We start from the raw sequence: 9,326 nt of genomic DNA, 5'->3' as shown, positions 1-9,326 counted from the left end.
CCCGTGGTCGCCCCGACTGCCTGCGCCAGCTTGTCACCCGTGAGATCCAATCCGCGTCAAGTCTGGTCCCTGGACCAGGTGCACAGGCTCCGTTCCCCAGCAGGCAGCCCCGAGCACGGCGCTTTCCTGCCCCGGCGTGGGGGCCCCCGGAGAAGGCCCCCCCCACGGGCTAAGGGGGCCGGTGGAGCTGAATCAAGTCATTGGTGTCTGGATGCCTCTGTGCGGAGAGCAGCCCGTCCGTCCGTGGGGGGGAGTGTGGCTGCTCCGCTCTCGGCATCACGGCGCCCGGGGCCACGGGCTCCCGGAAGGAGGGCGGGGCCTCCTGCTGGCCCCGCCCTGAGCGCGGGGGGGGGGGGGGGGAGGCCCCCGAGACGTTCGCTAAAGGGGGAGCAACGCAACAGAAGCGGAGGGCGCGTCCTTCGCCCCTCGCTCGGTCCCGTCCCAGCCCCGCGGCCGGCACCCGCCCGCCCCGCCCCAGTCCTCCCCCTTCTCCACGCCCGGCACACTTTCCGCAGGGCTCCGCCAGGCTCTCCCTAACTTCGTCGCACCTTCTAGCTGCTCAGCTCCTGCGTGCGGCGGAGGGGTGGCTCGTTCTGTCTCCATGAAGCCTCCCGAGGCAGGCCCTGGGACGCGGGGGGGGGGGGGGGGGAAGACCGTCAGCGCTGACGTCCCGGGGCGTTTCCGTCGTGTGTCCGAGGAAGCTGAAGACACTCAGGCAGGCGGTGCTGTGTAAGTTTTGGCGTAGATACTACGCAACCCTGGTGTAAGTGCTTCAAGAGTAGAAATGACGATTCCATCTAAACCGCAGAAGGATCGAATCAGTCACCTGCGAGGCGAGAGTGCCGGGCGGGAGGGGGGTCAACAGGGGCCCTCCGCCAGGGGGCCTGACGGACAGCCTGCCGTGCCGCTGGCCACCGAGCGCGCAAGGCAACACGCTTGCTCGAGAAAGCCTCTCTCTGTATAGATAGACAGAGATAGGTAGATAGACGGACAGGCAGACAGACAGACAGATGAGGACGCGACCCAGTGCTGCTGACAAGAGGCAGAAAGAGAATGACTCAGAAAGACGGCAGGCGAGGTGCGCACTCACCAAGCAACATCCAGCGGAAGCCAGGCTGGCACGGCCCGCCCGGGCACACCCACGCGGAGCGGCACCCGTTACGGAGGAGGAAGAGCGTCACCACGGCAGCAGAAAAGGGACTGTCCTTGAGAAATCTCAAGGAGAAATAGGCACACACACATCACGGCGAGAGGCGTCACCACAACTCAGTGACAGAGGCTGCCGAGACAGAGGCTGGCAGAGGAGGCTGTGGCACGTAACGAGCAAGCCTGATGCAGCAACCGGCCCGAGCCGCGCACCTCAGACAGCAGGGGCACGTCAGCGCTCGCGGGACAGTCAGACACATTCCAGCAGTTCCTGGAGATCGGTGTTTACAGAATGCGTCCTCTGAACATCACGCATCAAAGTCAGAAGTAATTGAAAAAAGCCCCATAAACACGGAACTATAAAACCCATTTCTAGGGGAATTTACAACAAGATGCCGACAGAAACGCTGCACCTGAAGACTGCGGAGCACGGACGAAGGGCTGAGCTCTCTGCGGGGCTCGGACGGGACCTCTTCCCGGCCCTCGGGACGCTCTCTGCCGCCTGGAGGGGAAGCAGCCACGGACCACACCTGAGTGCACAGGTGAGTCTGTGCGCCGGTGACACCTGCACTGTGACACCGGGGGCGGGGCTGGGTTTGGCCCAAGGAGTGTAGCTTCCTCATTTAGAGGAAAACATAACGTTTAATACATATAGTTTATTTTTAATATTACATTGAAATATTTTATATTAAAAATAAACTATATTATAATTTATATCTAAAATAAAAATAATTTTTAAAGTAAAAATGTATTTTATCATATATAAAGTTTGTAAATGTATTATATTGTATATGTATATACAGTAAGAAAAATAAAAAATAAAGATTTACTAAAACACCAGAGAATAACAAACAAAAAATAAACAATTACGAACTTAAACTAATGAAACAGGAAACAAAGAAATAGGGTCATGAGTACCAAAAGCTACCACTTTATCAGCACAGCAGAGCAGACGCTGCTCTGGCAAGACTGATGGAAGGAGGGAGGGGGCCACAGACAGACGTTACTGAGAGAACGGAAGTCCAACCGCGGGAAAAATAGAAGCTTAAAACTAAGGCAATACTACGAACAACTTTAACTCAATAATTAAAAACACGTAACCAGAGTGGAAATAACTATGAACAACTTTACCTGAAAAATTGAAAACCATCATCAGAGTGGTTGATTTACAAAGAATGTACCCAAACTGTTTCAAAAAGATGCCAAATACATAGATATGTAACCGTTAGATGTAAAAAGCGGCTTACACTTTTAACTGGCATTTCTGCTTCATAACCAGAAAAAGAATTTCAAATTTCCTCTCAAGGATCAGAAAACTCCCGTTTTATGTCAGATTTTTAAGAAATTAGGAAAAAAATGTTACCAACTCTTTTCATGAGGCTACTGTATCCTTGAGATCAAAATTAGATGTCAATTATACGGCGAAGAAAAAATTTTTAATTTACTTCTGTAACTAAATTCTGTTGCGAAAAACGTGTCACAGATCTGTGTGACAGCAACCTGGATCCAGGCGAGAGACCCAGCAACACCGGGAGAGCAGGAGAACTCAGGTTTATTACACCAGCGGGCCCAGAAGAGTTAGCACTCCAAGCTCTGGGCCCCGCCTGTTGGGTTACACAGGCTTTCATAGGCTGCCAGTCTACACTTTGCAACATCATATGCAGATAAGGTATAACAGAAGTTGACCAACCAGGAACAAGCTTCGTAGGAATAGACCAATCAGGAGTGAGAGAAATGACCAATCAGGAGTGAGAGAAATAACCAATCAGGAGTGAGGAAATAACCAATCAGAAGTGAGCTCAGGGAACCAATAGCATTTTAGGGGTAAGTAAGCCGTTTCAGAGGCAAAAAGTGAGATAGGGCCTCTGGGCCAGGGAACTGGATGGTGTCAGCACGAGAGTGGGGGCTCTGCTGCGTTTTTTGGGGGGCTTCCCACCTCAATTCAAAATTCACTAATAAAAGATAAACCAACCAAACGTAGAAATGTGTAACAGGACGCGTGGGCCCTTCCCCCGACGTCCGTCAACCGCTCCCTCGGCCTCTCTCACGCCTGCACTGACGTGAAGACAAATCTGTATTTAATACATATGAGACATAGAGACGTTTTCTTTGATCTACATGTTCGTTATTTTTCTTCAGATTGTAACCCACGTCTGTGGCCTCTCCCTGTCCCGGGGTCCCGGGCCTCATGGGTAAACCTGCCCTGATTTTAATGTTGTAAAATGTTCGAAAATAGTTCTGGGCAAAGAATGCTTCATGGTTTTGGTTTTGATTTTATGAAGCGATTTTCTTTCCTTTCTCTTTAAAATTTTTTATTGAAGTGTGGTTTATTCACAATGTTAGTTTCAGGTGTACAGCAAAGTGATCCAGTTATACAGATACACACGTGCATTTCTTTTCTCAAGATTCTTTCCCATTAAAGGTTATTACAGGCTATTGAATCCAGTTCCCCGTGGCTGCAGTAGGTCCTGCTGTTTACCTGCTTTATATACAGCCGTGTGTGTCTGTCAGTCCCCAGCCCCAGACTTGTCCCTCCCCACCTTCCCCTGTGGTCACCGTAGTTGGTTTTCTATGCCAGTGAGTCTGTTTTTGGTTTGTAAATAGAATCTGATCTGCAGGTCAGGGCCACCCCCCCCCCCCAACCCAGGAGGTGAGTCAGAAGAAACGTCGGGAACAGAGCGTCAGATGTCTCAGAGGAGGCTTTCCCTAGATTGTTCTCTTGGCCAAGCGCACGTTTACGTTTCTAAAACCAGCTCTGCGGGCAGCCACTTAGGAGGCGTTTTCCTGCAACAGCGGGGGCCCTCGTCCCCCTCGCAGCAGGGGCTCTGCCCCACACAGCCGCTCTGGGACAGCAGTGGGGGGACGCTGAAATCATCGCCCTGGAAGCCAGGTGGGGGCTCAGGGTCCTGGGTCTTGGGGTCCACCCTGAAACGTGGCTTTGGCCAATGCCACGTTTTAAAGGAGAAACAAACAACAAGAAGGCGGGGCGGGAGTGGCCAGGCTCAGCTCTGCCACCAGCCCCGCTGCGGGGGCCCGGGCGGGAGGGAGGCCAGCGGGCTGCTGGGGCGGCACTGGAGGGCTCCCCGCCCGCGGGAGGACAGGCCCAGGCCGCCCTGTGTGGCCCCAGCCCCCCACGGCCTGGAAACCTGACCAGGGCTGGCACCGCTCTGCTCCCCGAGGGGGCCTGGGTGTGCGACACGTGCAGGGAAGCGCCTGCTACTCCCTCAGGCCAGCCTGCGGGGCGGCTGGGCGGAGAGCGGAGCTGACGCGGGAAGACTGACGCGGGAAGACGTGGGGGTGCGAGAGGAGGGCCGTGCCCCCAGAGCTCAGCTCAGGTCCTGCCAAGTGAAAGAACTCAAGAGGAGCCACAGGAGTGAAAGCAGGTTTATTCAGACACAGGCTCCGTGGACTGAGTGCAGGCGTCTCACTCGGCCGGGAGGGCTGCAGGCAGGTGCGGGGGTGACAGTGTCCAGGGGCTCGGTGACTTCATATGGTGACGAGTGGGAGGACTGTTCCCACCACTCCGGGGAAGGGGCGGGGCCCGTTCAGGGTCAGCCTCAGAGCCATCAGGGCGCCTGTGGGAGCGCCATTCACATGCTGATACACCACCGGGAGCAGACCAGGAAGGTCACGGTCGCCTGGGGGTCAGCTCCCGCCATCTTGTGCTGACGGCTGTGCCCTGCCCCTTCCCTCCTGTCTCAAAGTCTCGGAGGAGCCAGACCCACACGGAAGGCCCCGGGTCTGCTCCGCCAGGGGCAGCCTGGAGACCTCACAAAACTGCTGGAACGAAGGAAGAGAAGCAGAAGAGATGACAGCCAAGAGCAAGCCCTCGTGGGCGTTTGACACACAGGCGCCACGTCCTTGACTGCTCACCCTGGGGGGGTCGCTGTGCGCCCTTGACTGGGCCTGGCGCTCTGTGTAAACCAAGAAGGTGACGGGAGTGGGGCCCTTTGCTTCCGAGCTGCTCCAGAGACCAGGCACGGCTGGTCCCCACTGTGTGGCCCCAACCTAGCCGGCTCGGCCCCTGGAGCCCGGGCGGCCACGGGGCAGGAAGCCCAGCTGCACGGCAGACCTGGGCGGGGGGCAGCCAAGAGCTGCACGGGGCCTCCCCCGCAGACTCAGGGACGGGGCCTCTAGGCGCGAAAAGTGAAGTCTTACAAACTGGAAGAAATCAGAGGCCGTCTTCATGACCTAATAACTCGGGAAGTTCTCTTATGCACAATCTGGAACAAAAATTTTTTAAATGACCTTGAAAGGAAGACTCCTGCACTGCCTACCACAGCCCCCGGGAAGGGGAAATTCAAACCACAGACGGAGAGGTGCCTGCAGTGCGGTGACACCCGAGAAAGTGTATCTGAAACACGCAGAGGGTTCCTGTAAGTTAGGAAGCAAAACCCAGTCGTCTCAGCGGGCCCCTGGGTGGAGGACAGGGTGGGTCGTCCCAGAGAAGGGGATTTGGCGACCTAGCACAGGACGCGTTCTCTGTTCATCAAGGAAATCAAAATTCTAAAGACGCCGCATTGCAGCCCAGGGTGAGCGGAGGGCAGGTCTCCGGTGAGAGGCCCCAGGAGCTGGGGGTCACGGGGACCCCAGGGGAGCAGCAGAAGCCAGCGCCAGCCCCGTGGGGGACGGCGACGGCGTCTCCTCATGAGGTGAAGTAGAGCAGGAAGGAGGGTCCCACGGGGCCGGCTGTCAAAGGCGAACAAACCTGCCTGAATGCTGTTGCTCCTCAGGTGGGACGTGACGCAGCTAAGATGCACGGAGGACGAGTGTAGCAGCTTTGACAGCTCTCAGAGGCAGGTTGGATTTCTTTCTTAAAGCAACGTGTACAGTGAAATGTACAAATGAAACTGTTTATCTGGTTTGCAAAACACAGGAAACCTAAGCCCACCACGCAGATACGTACGAAAACCTGGACACAGGGAAGTGGGGAGGTGAGGCCGCACTTGCTCTGGGGCTCTCCCGGCTCCAGGCAGAGGTCCCGGACGCAGACGGGATTCGGGGCGAGGGTTCAATCGCGTTTTATTTCTTAGGGAAATATTTAAAGCAAATATTTCAAAAATGACTAAATCTGAGTGTTAGGAAATGGCTGTTTGCTGTATTATTGACTTTCCTCTAGAGTTGAAATGTTTCATTTTTAAAAAGGTCAGAAAAAATACTGTTTATATACTTAATAGAGACTTCCTAGCTCCTCTGTCACCACAGAGAAGGGTCCCCGTCCCTGCCCAGGGTGGCTGGGGCGACGAGGCTGGCGCCCAGGTTGAGACCAGAACCGGACTCCTCCCCAGTTCATGCTTCATCCCGTGTGTGCGTGTGTGCGCGTGTAGATGCATGTGTGTGCGCATGTGTAGATGCGTGTGTGTGTGCATGTGTTTGCTGCGGTGGTTCAGCAGTCCCCACCTGCCTCCCCTCTGGAATGAGGCCCACAGGAAGGGGACACTGTTGGGGGCTGTTGCCCGTTGCTCAGGCCCCAGGACCTGGGACAGTGCCTGGTGCTCGGTGGATGCCGGGTGACTCGTGGGTGAGTGTGCACGCGTGCGCCCTGCTGTGTGTCTCTGCTCAGTCCAGTTTCAAATCTGTCTTATGACCCGGGTTTCCTGGAGACTCACCTGCAGTCACGCAATCTGCCTGGCTCAGAGCCCCTGGCCCCCAGACGTGTCCTCACTGTGTGCTGTCTGGTGGCCCCACATTCCCGGAGACACATGCAAAGGCCACCTGCCACACCCCTCCAAGCTGCTGACATGGGCCGGGCGGTCTGCCAAGAAGCCGCTGCAAACGGGGGAGCCACGGGGCGAAGCACAGCGTCCACCTGCGGGAGGTGCAGGCGACAGGGAGGCGGGGGACCACGGAGAGGTGGGAGGACCATGGGGAGGTGGGAGGACCATGGGGAGGTGGGAGGACCACGGGGAGGCGGGGGACCACAGGGAGGCGGGGGACCACAGGGAGGCGGGGGACCTTGGGGAGGTGGAGGACCACGGGGCTGTTTGGCGTCGTCAACACGCCCACCTTCAGCTTCTTAACCCCCAGATAAACCAGCGACACTTGCACGTCTAGAACCTTGAATTGAACCGGGTCCAAGAGTGGGTGAATGCGGCTGAGTTAGGTACATGGTGAAACGGGAGGCTTGCCGAGCCCACGGCAGCACAAAAGTTGGGGGAAGAAAGGGTTTAGAAATGCCGAGGGGCCGAGGCGGGAGCCACACAGCAGTGAGAACAGAGAGGTCGAGTAAGGGGGCTCGAGGACTGGAGACACCGAGACAGACGCGTGTACCCAGAGATGCTGGCCATTTCCAAAAGGGCGCTGCACGCAACACGGGCCATCACTGCAGGCGAGGGGAGGCCGTCTCACACGGAGTCAAAGGGACACAGAGGCAGGGGCAGCAGGTGCTCCCCGAGCCTCGCACGGTCCCCAGGAGGCCTCTGGGCGCCGGGCTGCTGGGGATTTTGGAGACAGTGAGACGGGCAGGGCTTGGCTGCTTCCGCGAGCCTGTCGGGCCGGCGACAATGTTCAAAAGCTGGAGATGCGGCAACTGAAACAGCTGCGAGGTTTTCAGGGAAGTTGCCCAAAACCACAGCCACTTACAGCTTCAGGCAGGAGACAGCGGGGTCCGTCTCACGCTTCCACCGAGGCCGTGGGAAATCCGCCCTCGCCCAGAAATGGCCACGCTGGCCCCTGTCCGCCCGGAGGCTCGTGGCGGCTGGTGCAGCCGTGTTCTCCAGAACAGGCTGCACCCGCGTCCCCGGGCATCGGGGCAGGGGAAGCGAACCCCACTCCGCCCGTGCGCGCAGCGCCCCGAGCACCCGCCCACGCCCACCCTGAAGGCCACCGCCTGGGGACATGCAGTTCCGGGTCCCTTTCATCAGTGGCTCCCCGTTGCCCTCTGGACTCCCCGGCCCGGTCGTGCACCCGGGCAGCCCTCCTGGGGCCTCCCACGCACTGCACATGCCTCTCACCTCAGGACACTGGCACCTGCTGTGGTTCCCGCTATCAGGCCTCCGGTTCCCACTCTGCGTGTGGCTGGGCCTCTGCTCTCAGGTGCAAGGTTCAGGACGCTGACTGGGCCCCCAGCCGCGCTCTGTGCTCTCTGTCTCCGCTCTCCTCACTCTCAGTGTTGCTGTGGCCCGTGGGCTGGGCCGCTGGCCTGTGTGCTCCCTGAGGCAGATCCTCCAGGCACCTGTCCGGTGGCAGGGCCGAGCATCCCGCCTGTGCACAGTGCCGCCTGCGTCTAAGGGACGGGCCGAGACTTCCTGAGCCTCCAGAAAACTGATGTTCACCCGGCCCTCCCTGCGGGGGCTCGGCGTCTCCAAGCCTGTTCAAGGGTCCGCTGTCCAGGGCCTCTGACCAGGACGCAGAGCAGGCTGGGCCCTGGGAGAGCCTTGGGCACACCCCAGGTCACTGGACTCAGCACGACCTTCTCCAGCCCTGGGGCCGTGGCATCCCGGAAGGGCCGTCGGCCTGGGGTCAGCGTCCCGCTCCCAGACGCCAGGGCGGGAGCGCGCCTCTCTCCACATATGCTAATGAGCTTCCAGGAAATGGAAAAGAGAACAGAGAGTTCTTAAAAGAGTTCTTTTTATAGCTCTTCAATTTATGTGTATTTATCAACTACGTACCCATCACTAAAATCTCTTTGGAGGGTTTTCAAAAATTAAAGAATTGCGTCTAAAAATACCGACCTCGGTATTCAGCGCGCAGGGATGGCTCCTGGGTCCCAGCGACGTCAGGGTGAGGGCGTGGCAGCCCGGGACTGCGCGGCGGCGGGGACGCAGGAGAGGCGTTCCCCCCCCCCCCCCCGGGGCAACAGCCCTGACGTGACCGTGCCCGATTTGGCAGGCACAGCAGGAGAATCTGAAGTCCACGCATTCTCTCCACTTTTCCATGTTTGTCTGTTCCCTGCATGAGCATTCACTGCTTCGACAAACACTGGGGGCAGCCCCACCCCGGCGCCGGGCAGCCGTGGGGTGGACGGGGCGCCCCACCCGCGCACGGCCCTGGCCGCTCAGAGCCTGTGCTGCGCCAGCCAGCCCCTTAGAGGATTCCGTCTTTCCTTCTGTGAGAACTGCTGAGAAGGGGGAGGGCGGCTCAGTGGGGGAGCGCCTGCCCAGCGTCCACAGGGTCCTGGGCCAGTGCCCAGCACCTCCATCACGAAAAGTAATGAGTACACCCAACTACCTCCCCCACAA

General features: G+C 57.9%; 1 long non-coding RNA gene across 8 annotated transcripts; it reads right to left on the bottom strand.

Moving 5' to 3' along the window:
• Positions 1-4,182: 4,182 nt before the first annotated feature.
• LOC116667559 lies at positions 4,183-9,311 on the bottom strand. 8 transcript variants are annotated; one of them, XR_004324409.1, is made up of 5 exons: positions 8,820-9,311; positions 7,729-8,668; positions 6,756-7,632; positions 5,855-6,174; positions 4,183-5,369 (listed from the first exon to the last, which is right to left on the bottom strand). It is a non-coding gene; the product is annotated as an uncharacterized LOC116667559 (long non-coding RNA). The 8 variants fall into 8 exon arrangements; XR_004324403.1 differs by having other exon boundaries at positions 4,183-5,959; positions 6,053-6,174; XR_004324406.1 differs by having other exon boundaries at positions 4,183-5,955; positions 6,053-6,174.
• Positions 9,312-9,326: the final 15 nt, after the last annotated feature.

Source organism: Camelus ferus, chromosome 12 (assembly GCF_009834535.1).
Source record: "Camelus ferus isolate YT-003-E chromosome 12, BCGSAC_Cfer_1.0, whole genome shotgun sequence".
NCBI classification, from domain to species: Eukaryota; Metazoa; Chordata; class Mammalia; order Artiodactyla; family Camelidae; genus Camelus; species Camelus ferus.
Note: the sequence above shows the minus strand (reverse complement) of the source record. Positions and strands in the feature narration are given on the sequence as shown.